We start from the raw sequence: 15,802 nt of genomic DNA on the forward strand, positions 1-15,802 counted from the left end.
TTTCTGGAATGTGTGTACCGCTGAGCCACTGAGCTGCCCTTCCCCCACACAAACGTTGCAGGAGACCTTCCAGGTTGCCGAGTATTAGTCCAAATTCAGGTCCGAACGCCCCCACCCAGGGAAAGTATGTAACCTCCCAGGTCCCCAGTTTCCTCATCTGTGAAATGGGACCAAAATCTACCCAGCTCAACCGGTGATGCCTGCAGCGTGCTCTGCACAGCATCTGGCCAGACTGTGGCTGCTGGGATTAAGTGGCCTCCCTTTTCTTCCGAAGCAGAAATGCTTTTCTAATGTTTTTTTATTTTTGAGAGAGAGACAGAGTGTGAGCGGGAGAAGGGCAGAGACAGAGGGAGACACAGAATCTGAAGCAGGCTCCAGGCTCCGAGCTGGCAGCACAGAGCCTGACGCGGGGCTCAAACTCATGAACTGTGAGATCGGCCCAAGTCGGACGCTTGACTGACTGAGCCGCCCAGGCGCCCCAGGACTGCTTTCCTGATGCTTCCACATGGGCCGCAAACCAGGCTTTTGGGGATGGAATCTCTGCCCTCAGCACAGTTCTCTTCTGGAGCTGTTAGATTACCTCCTCTCCCCCCGCCCCCGACAGGAGAGCTGCCAGCCTCCTCACATTGCCTCCTGTGCTCAAAGTCTTTTGTGTGGTCTGGTCCCTGTGAGGCCCAAAGGTGCCTTGTACCCATCTTGCAAGTCACCTACTCCTTTGACCTCTTGCTTCTGAGGTCAGAGGTCAGCGGGCAGCTTCTGGACTTGTTCACATCATGACGTGCAGAATATGCGGGCAGCCCACTGGGGCGAGGGGACCAGGCTGATGGAGGCTGGCGGGGCCTGGCCGGCAGGTGCCACCGCACACCCTGATGCCTGCTTGGGGGCTGGGGGCTGTGGAAGCCGTTCCAGGCACACCAGCGGACAGGGCTCTCTAGCTGGCACTCAGCAATCTGGCCACATGGGGGACAGACCGCTGGGTGCCCCTCAGAGACCGCGTCCCAGCGCCAGCCACAGCATGTGCTTTCTGGGCTTTCTCACCAGAGAGTCCTGGTGGGGCTGATCTTCCTGACCTTTGAGTTGTTTAGAGAGAAGAAATAGTTCCAGATAGTATTCTAGGCAAATAGTTCTTCTGGGAAGCAATGGGCACCTTTGTCACTGGCATCGCATCTCTATACATACACATCCCCTTTCTGGGGGAGACACTCCTGCAGCCTCCCCAGTGGTGACTGAGGTTATATTAGGTATACATTCCTCTTCCCAGTTCTTTTTTTGGGGTGGGGAGAGAGAGAGGAAAGGAGAGAGAGGGAGAGAGAATAAGTTGGGGAGGAGCAGAGAAACAGGGAGACACAGAATCCCAAGCAGGCTCCAGGCTCCAGGCTCCGAGCTGTCAGCACAGAGCCCAAGGCAGGACTCGAACCTACGAGCTGCAAGGTCATGACCTGAGCCAAAGTCCAGCACTTAACCCACCGAGCCACCCGGGCGCCCCTCCCTTTCCCAGTTCTTATGCAACCATCAATCCAAAATGATCCAAAGGTCAAGACCGTACAGAAAAACACACGTAAAGCGACCCTACCTCCGCCCCTTCTGTAGAGTCCCCTCCACACCTGAGAACCGAGTTTTATTAGATCTGATTTACCCTTCCAGTATTTTCTTCCTGGAAAAAAAAAAAAAAAAACATACACATTTATCTCTCCTTCTGTATGTATTCTTGTACTCTCTCTCTTTATCCAAAGGTAGCATAACACAGCTTGTTTTTTTACTTAGCGATATGTCCTGGAGAAATTCACATGATAAACAAAACGACAAACCTAATGCACTTCAGAAGGGACATCAGTCTAAAGGGAAGGCTGATGTCGTTTGGCTGAAACCAATGGCCACTTGCAGGGACGTGGGACGGACCAATGAGCGCGGACCTCCGTGCGGGTGTGACATGCCTACGATGGCTGCCTTGTGCAGGGGTGACTCAGGTCTCCTACTATTATTCCGCGTGTGAATGACTGCGATGCTTCTGTTTACACAGCGGGCTGTTACATCACTTGGCCCTCACTCGACTTCAACGCATCATTTACGCATTAAATCCGCCTCTGTTCTCTTCTTGTTAGCCAGCAGCAATTAAAAAGGAGTGCTGGATGCCAACACAATCACAATCACAAAGGCAAACTCGGGCAGTGAAATCCTGTGTCAACAGGAGGCTGTAAGGTGGTCAGGCCGACAGTAATGATGAAAATAATCACGATGGCCAGCATTTACGGAGTACTTGCTCTGTGCTGGCTCCGTGCTACCTGCTTGACAGACAGTCTTTGTCATCTTCCCAACAACCCCGTCCAGGAGGCACTACCCATTTTACAGATGAGAACATTTAGTCTTGGAGGGATTATGTAACTTGCCCCAGGCCACACGTAGAGGAAGTGGTGGAGTCAGAGGTTTGAACCCGTGTCAGGCTGACCCTGGCAACCACTCTGAGGGCTGGTGGTGGGGGCGGGGGCCTTAGTAACCTCTTTGCCGTCAGATCCTGGGCATAACTGCTCGCCTTGGCCAGGCCTTGCTGGGCTGGGAGAAGCAGGCTATATGGGGGCTGGAGGAGAAGGCAAAAGTGGGGGTCCCAGTCCCCCGATGGGACCTGGACTCCCAAGGGACTGTCCCCCTGAAGTTCTGGGCACCAGGCTTGTTATGTGACCCTGCATCTTCTCTCTCAGCACCAAAACGAACACACACACACACACACACACACACACACACACACACATATACACACACACACACGCCAAAAATACCATTTAGAAGAAAACGATCTATGTCTGCGACTATAACAATGACACTTTGTGGGGTCCTGGCCAAAGAAGGACTGAGAGTTCTAAATGTGCCCGCAGAGTTCCAGCAGAGCTGGCCAGCGGCTGGGCAGGGACCGGGCGGCGCTCACGATAAAACGCAGACTCCGTGGCCCTCACCTCCCCGTGGCCTCCCGCGTCCCCCTCCTCCGGCCCTGACTCGCCTTACCTCCTACCCCCCCGCCTGCCACTGTGCGTTTGTTCCTTCCCTGTGCCGGGCCTGCATGCCCTCCTGCAGCCCCGATCCAGGCAGGAGGGCAGTCAGGTGGGCTTGGAGGCAGCCTCCCGCCAGGCTCAGGTCCCGGGTCCTGGGTCCCGGAGCGGGTCTGAGCTTCCCAGGCTTGCTGGCGACAGGCACGGAGAGCTTGATGACGAAGACGATGAAGTCCCCCTCAGTAGCCGTCCCCGGTTCGGTTCTCAAGGATCAGGACAGTCAGGGCGGACCAGGCTGCTGGGGCTGACTCACGCTGAGGCTCCCGTAACGAACGCCTGGGTCCTGTCCGTGTCTGGACGCTCCCACTGTCTGCCCTGAACTCTCCCTCGAAAGGCACCCACAGGCCTGGGGCGGCCGGGAGGGCACCGTCCATGCCCCCCACCCCGTGTGCCTTTCCTCGGGTCCAGGCCTGAGAACACCGACACCCTCTCCTTCCCCCCAACGAGGCCCAACAAAGCCCAGCCCTTTCTGTGAAGCCTCTTACCAAATTATAGGGTCATTTGGCTTCCATTTTCCCTATATCAATGCAATTGCTTGTAAAACAAAGCTGCCCCATCCCTTCGGCCCCAGGTGACGGGCCAGGCACTATGTGACTTCCAGAAATGCTGGTCCCATCCCGGGGTCCCAGTGTGGTCTTCACCTGGCTCGCCGGGACTGGATCTGGGTATTCTGTTACCTGGGTTTGAGCTTCTACTAGAATCCAACCAACCTTTCCTATTTAAAAAACACCTGGCTTCTTGCATTCGCAAAGACACACACACGCAAGCACTATGTGCTCCACCCCTCTTCCTGAGGTCTCATCTCCCAGGTCTCCGCCTGGCTGGTCTGGCTCCAGCACACCGGCCTCCCTGCTGCTTCTCGGTCCCTCCAACAGCGCTCCTACCCCAGGACCTCTGCACTGGCCATTCCATCCTGACTTCTCTTGCACAACGCTCATCTCTCTCAGGACTTTGCTCGACCATCGCCTTCACTGTGTACAATATGTGAACATGCAAATGAACGCTCCCATCCCCTTTCCCTTGCTTCATTTTTCTCCAATGCCCTTTTCACCACTGGACATACTCTATATTCTCCTTAAGGGTTGGTTTGTTGCCTTTCTTCCTTCACTAGATTGTCACGTGGGCGGGATTTTTGTCTGTCTTGCTCGCTGCGTATCCCGTGGCTACAACAGCGCCTGGCATGCAGGAGGCGCTCCATAAGTATCTGGCGAATGAATGGTTTCATTCATCACCGTAGAAAACTTGAATCTACATAAAGGCACCAAGAAGAAAGAGAAGATGCTTAGAATGTCCAGTCCTTCCCACTGAGCTCCCCATCTCTGGAGGCATTTCAGTGGGAACTGAGCATCTGTTTGGTGAGGAGTCACGGACCGTGGAAGTGGGATTCCTATGCTCAGGAAGAGTCTGGAGATCCTGCAAAGGGCTGGCCGCCACTCGGGGCGTTCTCTGCAATCTAGAGGCACTGACCAGCACAGCCCTTGCCCTTGGACCGCCCAGCACTGGGTGGGGAGCCCTCTGACCCAGAAGGCTTGGGAAACAGGGTGGAGTGGAAGCACCCATCAGAGCCAAACAAGACTGTCTCAGGAGGAAATACAAGGGACCTGCAAACGGTGACAAAGGTGGACGCTCACCAGCCTGACCAATCTGAGGTGGGTCAGGCCGTCCCTGCGTCACCAGGCACGCCCCGGCCACCAGCCACAAGGCCTGGAGTTCCGTCATTGGGGGGACTTAAGTTTCGGCTTGTGATGTGCCCTCCCGGGAGGGACGCACGTCATGCCACATGAGGTCTGATTTTGCATGTGGGCCCCGAACGGGTCAGGGCGAGGGCGAGATGTGGGAAGGGGGGCGTTTAGAAGCAGAGGCACTGCCAGGAAAGCAGCCAGCCTGAAAGTGCTGTTCTCCATGACAGGAGCCCCCGGCGTCGAAGAGATCAAAGGCAGCAGCGTGACCTCACGGGTGAACCCCGGTGCCGGGACCGGGAGCCTTATCTGGGGCAGGAAGTGGCTACGAGAAACACGCACAAGGGCGAAACCCCCTCGAGAGCTGCGTAATTTCTCCAAGGCGTCCATCTTCGCAGAAATGGGGCCATTGGGGCACGTCACCCGTGGGGAGCACTGGGGGAACTCCTTGAGGCTTCACTTAGGACGAGACCCCTGGGGGATCACAGGGACGGCAACACACAGCACGCGCGCCCCCACGTCTCTGTCCTCGCCCATGGCAGACATTGCTAATCCATCGCCACACAGCGGGGGAGTCCTCCTGTCTGCCGTGTTCTGGTCACTGGGCATCCATTGGAACCCTCACAGGAGGTAAAAACGTAGTGGCTATCGCTGGTGAAGAGTCACCCCCGAGGGAGGAGCCCAAGAGCTGTCTTCACCACGCCTGCCCTTCTAGGGTCAAGGGTCGAGGGTTCCTCAGATGAGGAAACTGAGACTCAGAGAGGCAGGGACACCTGGCCAAGGTCACGCTGGACATTAGTGGGGAGAAGCGGGTCCAGAGCTCTGCTCTTCACCCAGAAGCTGTCACCTGTGACTGGACAGCTGGTGCAGGAGACAGAGGGCACACGCATGTCCCCACGCCCATGTGATCCCCATGGAAGAAGCCATTCTAGGCCTACATGTCAACAAGTCCAGAATGGGAAATCCCAGGGTGTCTGGGTGGGCCTTCTAAAATTTGGGCTTTCCGGGCTCCCTGAGTTGGTAGGGCTGCGGCGGGGAGATACTGGGAGGCCCAGTGCCCAGACAGTGGCTGCTGGCTGGACATGTCTGTTTGAACATTAGTCCCTGGCCTGTGTTCTGGGAAAACTCCTCAGGATGCTCAGACACAGGCAGCCTGGCCCAGTCCAGGAGACAAGGCCTGCTTGGGGGGGTGCCCATCCTGGGCGGGTCACCCCGGCTCTCTTGGCCTCAGAAGCCTGGTCCATCAACGAGGAAGCTGACCTATGACTTAACTTTGCTAGGTCTCAGTTTCTTCATCCATTAAATGGGGATAATGATACCTCCCTGCTGAGATGTCACAAGAATGGGATGAACTAATTCTATAAAACGCTTGGCCCAACGCCCCACACACGGCAGGTGTCGCAGGTGCCGGAAGAAGGCAGCTGGAACTACCTGAGGACCTTTCCAGCTGTGAGAGCCGAGCCTGTGGCCCACACCTCCCTGTGGCAAACAGGACGCCCCACACTGGCTCTACGGTCACCAGAACTGATATACCTCGGCCAAGCTTGGAGGGTGAGAACAGTGCCCACTGTCTGCGGAGCAGCCCAGAAGTCCTGACTGTGGCCCGTGGTGCCCATGGTCTGTGGCTGCAGACAAAGGGCCCCTTACAGTCATGGAGGGAACTCCCCATGTGGCCGGCAGGGGACTGGGCTGGGGGGCCAGAGAATCTCCTGCTGGGAAACAGGTTCTCAGGAGGGGCCTGTGACTCTGCGCACCCCGGCTTCCCAAGGGCCCTTCCCCAGCGACCTCAGCCCCTGGGTGCCCACGCTCGTCACACAGGTGATGCTGGGGACGGGAACTGTGGTGGCACCGAGTGGGGGAAAGACGAGCCGGCTGTGCCTTCTGTCCAGCCTTTTCAAACAATATGGCTCATACTGTAATTTTATTCATTTTATTAAAGAATTTTTTAAAGGGGCACCTGGGTGGCTCAATCAGGTGAGCCTCTGACTTTGGCTCAGGTCATGATCTCACGGTTGTGGGTTTGAGTCCCATCCCAGGCTCTGTGCTGACAGCTTGGAGCCTGGAGCTGCTTCAGTTTCTGTGTCTCCCTCTCTCTCTGTCCCTCCGCTGCTCATGCTCGGTCTCTGTCTCAAAAATAAATAAACATTAAAAAAATTAAAATTAAAATTAAAAAAATTTTTAAATGTTTATTTATTTTTGAGAGAGAGAGAGAGACAGAGTGCAAGCAGGGGAGGGGCAGAGAGAGAAGGAGACACAGAATCTGAAGCAGCTTCCAGGTTCTGAGCTGTCAGGACAGCCCAGCACAGGGCTCGAACCCATAAACCACGAGATCATGACCTGAGCAGAGGTTGAACACTTAACTGACTGAGCCACCCAGGCGCCCCTGGCCCATACTGTATTTTTAAAAGAAGAAAAAAAGGGGAGCTGGTTATAAAATAGGACATGTAAATAAAGTTCATATACACTCACCGAGAAAGAACTAGAAGAAAATACAGCAACAGGTTGAGGGCAGTTGTCCTAGATGACGGGCTTGAGGCTGGATTTTTATTTTCTTCCCTGTGCCTTTCAACCTTTTTGACTGTGAACACGATTTGCTTTTACCGTCAGAATAGCAATGACAAAATCCTCTGCCTTTACAGCATCCACAGGGTGACCCTTCAGGCCCCCCGCTGTGAGCAGAGGGCAGACTCCTCAATGCACGCCCCCCTCCACCCTGGGCTGGGGACCCTCAGGCAGGGGTGGGGCCAGGTCCAGCCTTCCAAAATGTGAGCCCCTGGTTCTCCGTCCCTTGGGCTGGGGAGACACCCCCCCGCCGCCCCCCCCCCCGCCGTCTTGCTCAGGGACCAGGTCCAGCCCTCCCCCGTCCCCAGGTCCTGAAGGCAGCCGAGGTCCACCAAGCCCGCCATGGTTTTGGCCTCCCCCTCTGCCCCCCCCAAACCGGGGGAGGGGGTGGCGACTCCCTGCCTGCCGGGAACTGGGCCAGGGGGAAGGACATGGTAACCAGCAAGGGTGACGTTACCCCCACTTCCTTTTACCTGCCCCGCTGTGTTTGCTGCTGAGTCAGGGTCCCTTTGGGGACTGACCAGAGGATGTGGCGTGACACAGCAGGATGTGGCGACGCTCTGGGCGGGCCCCCGAGGGCCAGGCACGAAACTCCAAGGAGAAGGCGAGCAGAGACGCCGTGTGCCCCCGCGCACCGCCTCCCGCTGCAACAGTCGGTTCTCGCTCAGCCTTGGCCGCAGGCCCGCTGCCCAGACGCTGACATCTGTGTGCGTCGCCCCGCACGTGCCTGTGCTCCTCGCAGCGGCCGCCCCTGGGCTGGCCGGGCGCCCGCACCCCCGGCCCGCCCTGCCCCACTGCTTCGGCTCCAGAGATCCTGAGCTTCGCAGGTTCTCAGAGCGAGATGCTCTTGGCATTTCCGTTCTTCAGGTAGTTGTCCCATGTGCTGCCCTGGCCCCCCCTTCCAGTAAAAGCCCAATCACTGCGACCGCCTGAAACGTTGCCCCTGCATTTCCACACACCCTGGTGAGCTGCAGCTCTGGCCCTTGGTTGGGAACCTGGGAGCTCACCCTCCAGCCCTCACCCTCCCTGATGGTGGGCTCTGCTCACATGACCCCACTCGCGGCAGGGAGATGAAGGGGAGGTCTTAGGTGAAGAGGTTTTTTTTTTTTTTTTTAGTGTTTATTTACTTATTTTGAGAGAGAGAGTGAGCACTAACAGGAGAGGCGCAGAGAGAGAGAGAATCCCAAGCAGGCTCCACGCTCATAGCACAGAGCGTGACGCAGGCCTCGAACCCACAAACCGTGAGATCAAGACCTGAGCGGAAACCGAGTGGGACACTCGACTGACTGAGCCGCCGGGTGCAGGAGATTTTCTAGAAGGGACAAAGATCCTGTCTGAGCTCCTGAACCAACACCAGCAACCACACACATCTGGGCTTTTCCAGATGAGAAAAACAGAGCCGCCATTTTGTCAGAGGTACTGAGTACTGAGCGTTGGGTCCTCAGTTCCCTGAAGGCTGATGCATTCCTTCCTTCTACGTGTGGGGCAACAGGGAAACACATATCCAAGGTCTCTTCCCCGGTAAGGAGGGGGTGCAGGATTCACACCCGGATACTCTGGGTCTAGCGGCCCTCACACTAACCACTGAGGGAGGAGGACTCTGAGTGCGCCCAGAACTTTTGGCCTAGTTCTTTTTTTTTTTTTTTTTTAATGTTTATTTATTTTTGAGAGAGAGAGAGATTGACAGCATGATAGGGGAGGGGCAGAGAGAGAGGGAGACACAGGATCTGAAGCAGGCTCCAGGCTCTGAGCTGTCAGCACAGAGCCCGATGTGGGGCTTGAACTCATGAACTGTGAGATCATGACCTCTGCTTGACCAGCAGGCCCTCCTCACAAAGGCCTGGCCTCGTGGCCTCCCTGCCTCTCGCTCCCCACGCAGCACATGGCCTGAGAGGCCTTCAGGCCGTGCTGTGCTTCTGCCCCGCTCATTCCGGCTCTAAGTACTAGGGTTTTCCTATGTCTGCTGCCTGAAAGAGGCCACAGAAATCGTTTCAGTCCCATGTGGTCTGGAACCCGGCACCCGCAGGAGGTGGGGTCCGGCTCCTCTCTCCTCAAAACCGAGCAGGCCTCTGCGGCTGCCTTGATGAACAGACTGCGGCAGGAGCCACGTCATGTGGCCTCCATGGCGAGGTCATAAAGATAAGGCCTTATCCCTCTCCCCAAGTCTCTCCTGACCTTTGAACCCACTGCCACGGTGCCAGGAAGTCCCTGGCAGGGCCGCGCAGAGGCTCCGGCCAATGTCGGGCCAAGGTCTCTGCTGATCCATCGCCTCGTGGGAGTGAAGGCCTTTCAGGATTCAGCCTCTGCTTTCAGGTCTCCCAGCCGCGGTCCCAGGTGTGGTTGGACAGACACAGCTGTCCCCTCTGTGTCCCAATTCTCGGCCCACAGACTCTGTGAGGCTGGTTAAGTTGCTCCCTTCAACGGGAGACCCCTACGAGTTTGGGGCTCACAGGTCAGGAGCCATGGGGGCTCCCGGATGCTTTGGAGCAAAGGAGTGTAGCGACCCCAGGGCTAAGGGGTGCGGGGGGCTTCCTGATCTCCTCCCTCAGCCTGTCTGGGGCTGGAGACCACATTTGGTAGCAGCAGTTTTTTGTTTCTTTTGCTTTTTTAAAAGTCTGTTAAGTATGTATATATATTTTTTAATGTTTATTTATTTTTTGAGAGAGAGGCAGAGTGGGAGCAGGGGAGGGGCAGAGAGAGAGAGAGAGAGAGAGAGAGAGAGAGAGAGAATCAGAAGCAGGCTCCAGGCTCTGATATATCAGCACAGAGCCCCATGCAGGGCTTGAACCCACAAACTGCAAGATCATGACCTGAGCCAAAGTGGGACACTTAACCAACTGAGCCACCCAGGCGTTCCTTATTTATTTATTTTGAGAGACAGAGAGAGCATAACATGGGCAGGAGAGGGGCAGAGAGCTGGGGTGGGGGGTGGGGTAAGAATCCCAAGCAGAAATTCCATGTATGAGGCTCCATCTCACAAAACATGAGATCATGACTTGAGCTGAAATCGAGTCTGATGCTCAACCGACTGAGCCCCCAGGTGTCCCTTGTTTGTTTCCTTTTAAATTGTGCTGGTCTGATGGGGGAGGCAGAATATCTTGGTATGGTTGTAATTTGCATTTCTCTGACCCCAGCAAGGGAGAGCACCTCTCCTCCTGTGGCCTTATGCATTTCGTTCCCAGTGACGTGTTTGCTCACAACTTTGGCTGACTCTTCTTTGGTTGGGTTGGTTGTGTGTCTTTCTAATTTGCAGAAGCCATTTACCTGTTCTGGAAACTAATCTCCTGCCTGTTGTGTGTATTATAAATATATCCTCCCAGACTGGGCCTATCTTATCGTGTTGGTTGTGGTAATTTTTTTTGTTGAACTGAAGATTTGAATGTAAATGTTATCAGACTCATTTAATATTTTCCTTTATGGCGGATACTTTTTGTACCTAGGATATTCGTCCTTATTAAGAGGTATGAAGGGACTTTCCAAGCCTCTGGCTGTGTCCTGTTTTCATGGCCTGAGTGCTGGGTACAAAGCTGGATTCGCGTCGTGAAATTTTATCATGCTGCATGCTTAGGACATGCACTTTTCTTTATGCATGTCGTTAATTAACGAAAAGTTTATTTAAAAAAGAAACAGAGGTGCCTGGGTGGTTCAGTCAGTTAAGTGTCTGACTCTCGATTTCAGCTCAGGTCAAGATCTTGGGATTGTGAGTTCGAGCCCCGTGTTGGGCTCTGCGCTGACAGAGCAGAGCCTGCTTGGGATTCTCTTTCCCTCTTTCTCTGCCTCTCCCCCCTCTCAAAATAAATAAATAAACATTTAACAAGTAAAAATAAATTAAAAAGAAATAATTCTTTTCCCTGACCTCAGAAAAACACTCTTCTAGAGCAATCCCTATCAAAATAACACCAGCATTCTTCACAAAGCTAGAACAATCCTAAAATGTGTATGGAACAAGAAAAGACCCTGAATAGCCAAAGCAATCTCAAATAAGAAAACCAAAGCTGGAGGCATTACAGTCCCGGACTTCAAGCTGTATTACAAAGCTGTAATCATCCAGACAGTATGGTACCGGCATAAAAACACTCAGATCAGTGGAACAGAATAGAGAACCCAGAAATGGACCCACAAATGTATGGCCAACTAATCTTTGACAAAGCAGGAAAGAATATCCAATGGAATAAAGACAGTCTCTTCAGCAAGTGGTACATTTGCAAATGACATATCAGATAAAGGGTTAGTATCCAAAGTCTATAAAGAACTTATCAGTCTCAACACCCAAAAATTCAGTAATCCAGTGAAGAAATGGGCAAGACATGGGCAAGACACTTCTCCAAAGAAGACATCCAGATTGCCAACCAACACAGGAAAAAAATGCTCGACATTACTCATCATCAGGGAAATACACATCAAAACCACAATGAGATACCACCTCACACCTGTCAGAGCGGCTAACATGAACAACTCAGGCAACAACAGATGTTGGCGAGGATGTGGAGAAAGAGGAAATCTTTTGCACTGTGGGTGGGAATGCACTCTGGTGCAGTCACTCTGGAAAACAGTATGGAGGTTCCTCAAAAAATTAAAAATAGGACTACTCTACGACCCAGCAATTACACTACTAGGTATTTCTCCAAGGGACACAGGTGTGCTGTTTCAAAGGGGCATCCCCCCCCCAATGTTTATAGCAGTGCTATTGACAATAGCCAAAGTCTGGAAAGAGCCCAAAAGTCCATCGACAGACGAATGGATAAATAAGATGTGGTATACACACACACACACACACACACACACACACACACACACACACACACACAGTGGAGTATTACTCGGCAATCAAAAAGAAAGAAATCTTGCCATCTGCAACTACATGGATGGAACCGGAGGGTATCATGCTAAGTGAAATTAGTCAGAGAAAAAAAATACCATATGACTTCACTCATATGAGGACTTTAAGATACAAAACAGATGAACATAAGGGAAGGGAAGCAAAAAGAATATAAAAACAGGGAGGGGGTCAAAATATAAGAGACTCTTAAACATGGAGAACAGAGCATTGCTGGAGGGGCTGTGGGGGGGGATGGGCTCCATGGACAGGGGGCATTAAGGAATCTACTGCGGAAACCATCGTTGTACTAGATGCTCCCTAACCTGGATGTATATTTTTTAAAAAATTTTTAATGTTTTATTTATTTCTGAGAGAGAGAGAGTGTGAGCAGGGAAGAGTCAGAGACAGACTCTGAGCTCCAGGCTCTGAGCTAACCGTCAGCACAGAGCCCGACGCGGGGCTCAAACCCACGAACTGCAAGATCATGACCTGAGCCGAAGTCGGACGCTTAACCAACTGAGCCACCCAGGCACCCCTTGGATGTACATTTTTTTAAAAAAATTAATTATTTTAACAAATATTCTCCTAGATTCTCTTCTAAATGTATTAAACGTGTTACTCACGGGTGAGCCTTGACTCCACCTGGGGAGTGTGCGGTGTCAGGTGAGGATCTAATTTTGCTTCTTTCCAGATGGATCACGCTTGTCCCAACACCATTTACGAGTCTCTTCCCCACGGTTCCCTAGGGTAGGTGGTGTCTCTGTCACGATCACATGTTCTCCGTCAGGCACCGTTGTGGCCCTGAGCTTTCCCGCTGTTCAGTCCCTCCCTTCAGAGCCTGGTGCCAAAGCTGTTGTGGTGTTTCTTTAAAAAGCTCTAATCGCTGGTAGGATCCAGTGGAGACCAGGCAGGCCGGAAACAGTATCCTCAGAAAGATGCTGTGACACCGTTGCACTGATGAGCGGAGAATGGATTCTAGAGGCCCAGGCCGAGGGGTCGGGCGACCCGGGCCAGGTGGCGCAGCTGTCCAAGCGAGAGGCGGCAGCTTGGGCGTGGATGGTGGCTGGGAAGTGGCTGAGTTTGGATGTGTAGCGCAGGGAAGGTGGACGGGACTTGCCGAGGCCTGGAAAAATTAGGATCGAAGGGGGCTCCTTGGCTTCTGGGCAGAGGACAGTGGCGCCATTTGCTGAGACGGGTAAGCCTGGGGTGAGGCTGACAGGTAGGCCTTCCAAAGTGCCCTGATGGACGCAACGAAGAGCAGGGGCGGGGAGGGTAGGGGTGAGGTTGAGTGAGCAGGCGGTGCGGTCCCACCTCCGGCAGCTCTGGAACCCTCAGGACTGAGCCCCGCCCTCCTTGTACACAGTTTGCTGTTCTGGGGCACCTGTGTCATGCCCCACCCCCCGGGCAGCACTGTCCCTGTGGGGGGCGAGGCACCCCTTCCGTCCCCTGCAAACTCCAGCTCAGGGCTGGACCTCCCCGAGTTCCGGTCCCAGGACCCCGGCTCACGGAAGGCTTCCGGTCCCACAGGAGGCCCGGGGCATCGGGGGAGGTCGGAAGCAGGCCCTGTGGGCCGCGGGTCTGGCTCTGTCCCTCGCCCCTGGCCTTGGTTACAGATGCGGCCCAGGCACATCCCCGCGTTATTTTGGGAGTCTGTGCTGTTTGCCAGGATGCAGCCAGGAGCCCGCGGCTGGGCCTGGGCGTGAAGGAAGCGCGGCTTGGAGAAGCTGACGGCCTCGGAGGCCCTGCTGGTGGGTGGGGGCTCCGACCCGGGCGTTTGAGCCGGATCGTTGCTGTTTACGGCCTGCGGCTGGCGCATCTTCCCGGCTGTTATGAAAACACCTTGAGTTCATAAAACATTGAGGTTGCATCCGAGCTCTCAAGCTGAGTCACCTCTCTGAGCAAGCCTTCAGCCGGGGCAACAGTTCTGGCCGGGCCTGGGTGGGGCCCCGTGTGGGTCTGTGCTTGGCCCCTGGACAGCCCCAGGTGGCCTGGCGGGGCCACTCAAGCCCGGGCCACCGGCTTCACGCACTGAATCAAGGTTGATTTAGAGCTCCTCCTTTGTCACCAGCGTGGCTGAGGAGAACAGAGGGACCCCTGGGGTCCTCGAGTCCCCAAATAACAGGGTACACAGAGGGGTGGGTGTGTCGAGGAGGAGGAGAAGAAATGGAAGGGGGCACCTCAGCTGGTGGGGGAGAGGCCGGGCCTGGCCTGGGGCTCTGTCTGTCCCACGACAGCCCTGGCCACAGGGGACCTCCCGACTGGGGCCCAGCATGGCTGTTGGAAGGGAAGGAGGAAGGAATAGAAGAAACCGGTCTTTACTAAGCACCTACTTCATGCCAAGCCCTTGGCTGGCTTGCTCTTCGGGCTTCGTGCCTGGTCTGAGAACCCTGGCCCCCTGCCCACCGCAAGGCCTTGTGGGCCCTGACTGAGTGTGCTGTCCTCGTCAGCCTTACCTTTCTCAGCTGAGGTGAGGGTCAAGCAAGATGATACAAAGACAAGTCAATAAATGGCACCTCGTGTTTTTATAAGCAATAGTGACACAGTCACCACTGACTGAGGGCAGTCTGTGCCCGGCTCTACGTTGCACGTTTTCCTCCCAGCAATTCGTCTACCCCCCTCCCCACCCCCCACCAGCCACTTTGAGGCAAGTTCTCTTTCTAGTCTTGTTTTTTTTTTTAATATTGATTTTTGAAAGAGAGACAGCACGAACAGGGGAGGGGCAGAGAGAGAAGGAGACACAGAATCCAAAGCAGGCTCCAGGCTCCAAGCTGTCAGCACAGAGCCTGACGCGGGGCTCGAACCTACGAACCCCAAGATCATGACCTGAGCCGATGTCGGATGCTTAACCGACTGAGCCACCCAAGCACCCCTTTAGTCCCATTTTATAGATGGAGCCACTGAGGTGCGGAGACGTTAAGGAACTTGTCAAAAGCCACACAGAGCGCTGGGGCCGGCACTCTGACACAGGCAGTAGTGAAGTCTGTACCATTCCGTAAATCCGGTGGGTTGGATTAAATTGGTCTTTCTCATGTGAATTCTCCAGAACCCTCATCTTTTCTTCATTTTTAAAAAGTTGTTTCACCATCACATAAGCATGGAAAACACTGGGACGTTGCACTCTCCTTCTGAGACCTTCACGGGGACTGTGGTACAGGAAAGGCTCTCAGACGCGCGGCGGTGAAAGGGGAAAAGCAAACAACCTGTTTGTATTTAACCCAGCACTTCTGAGCTGGTTTGCTCCGGAGCCTTATTATCTGAGGAGCCCTTATGAAGCTCCAGCTGGAAACCGACACATTTCCAGAGCCTGCAGGTCTGTGCCTGTCCCAGGGGGGCGCCCCATGGACCCCAGCTTTAGGCCCTGTCTTACTCCTTTGTTCTCTCAGTAATTCATCCGCTCCACCAGTGCCTTGGGTGCTCCCTCACAATCAGAGGTGAAGACACAAGTGGTGATTTTAAGACTCTTACAGGCCTGATGGAGACAGAATATTGTGATCAGGAGTTCAAGGGACAGGGGGCCCTGGTGGGGGGCTCAGTGGGTTGAGCATCAGACTCTCGATTTTGGCTCAGGTCATGATCCCCGGATCATAGGATTGAGCCCGACGTCACACTCTGAGCTCAGTGAGGAGTCTGCTTAAGATTTTCTCCTTCTGCTCCTCCCCCTTTCTAAAAAAAAAGAAAGGAAAAAAGGGTGTCTGGGTGGC

General features: G+C 54.3%; 1 long non-coding RNA gene across 1 annotated transcript; it reads right to left on the reverse strand.

Annotated features, from left to right (window-relative positions):
- Window positions 1–1,175: 1,175 nt before the first annotated feature.
- On the reverse strand, window positions 1,176–3,786 carry LOC120220099. The gene is made up of 3 exons (XR_005525462.1): window positions 2,998–3,786; window positions 1,574–1,654; window positions 1,176–1,263 (listed from the first exon to the last, which is right to left on the reverse strand). It is a non-coding gene; the product is annotated as an uncharacterized LOC120220099 (long non-coding RNA).
- Window positions 3,787–15,802: the final 12,016 nt, after the last annotated feature.

This window comes from Hyaena hyaena, unplaced genomic scaffold, assembly GCF_003009895.1.
Source record: "Hyaena hyaena isolate Hyena2069 unplaced genomic scaffold, ASM300989v1 scaffold_13, whole genome shotgun sequence".
Lineage (NCBI taxonomy): Eukaryota > Metazoa > Chordata > Mammalia > Carnivora > Hyaenidae > Hyaena > Hyaena hyaena.